General features: G+C 46.4%; 1 non-coding gene across 1 annotated transcript; it reads left to right on the top strand.

Annotated features, from left to right (window-relative positions):
* The first annotated feature begins 593 nt into the window (after positions 1–593).
* Positions 594–665, top strand: Pmar_PMAR023142. The gene has a single exon. It is a non-coding gene; the product is annotated as a tRNA-Glu (tRNA).
* The last annotated feature ends 8 nt before the right edge of the window (positions 666–673 follow it).

Below are 673 nucleotides of genomic sequence, written 5' to 3'. Positions count from 1 at the left end.
TTCGAATTCTGATTTCATCCATCAGTAGGCAATCACATGCACGCAGGATCGATTCCTGCGTCCCGCACTTCTGTCGTATCATCTGCGATTATGGAATCTTCCCTCCGAGTGGAGCAGATCTTGGGGTGACTGGTTACACGGAAAATCAAGAAGAAAGGTACATATCATGTGATTCTGTTTCTAAGTTTGTCGGCTGTGTCACCACAGACTTGTTCGCTCTCAGTGATGATTTTCAACAGAGGTAGCATGGAATACAAGTACGGGCTTTGAAGGGCGATACTATAGATCAATACCGAGCTGCTGCATCACCGCGTGTGAATTGTTGCCAGTAGCAGTTCACAATTTTGATGGATGATGAGTGGATCGAACCCATGATCTCGAACGGTGTCGAAGATTCTCGACCGTAAAATCTTTCAGAGTGCGTACATTCTAGAGCAGCACCGAGTATACTCTACCCCTCCTTCTGACTATTTTTTCAGATGGCACACATGATGTCATTTGAGTCGGAGGTTTAGCTGAAAAGCATGAAAACGGACTCGAAATGCATCGATTCAGCACTTGTTCGAAAGCACAAATTGCAAAGTGTTTTATCCTCCGATGTAGTCTAGCTGGTTAGGATTCGTGGCTCTCACCCACGCGACCGGGGTTCGAGTCCCGCATCGGATTTGTTACG

This window comes from Perkinsus marinus (genome assembly GCF_000006405.1).
Source record: "Perkinsus marinus ATCC 50983 genomic scaffold scf_1104296928610, whole genome shotgun sequence".
Taxonomy (NCBI): domain Eukaryota; phylum Perkinsozoa; order Perkinsida; family Perkinsidae; genus Perkinsus; species Perkinsus marinus.
Note: the sequence above shows the minus strand (reverse complement) of the source record. Positions and strands in the feature narration are given on the sequence as shown.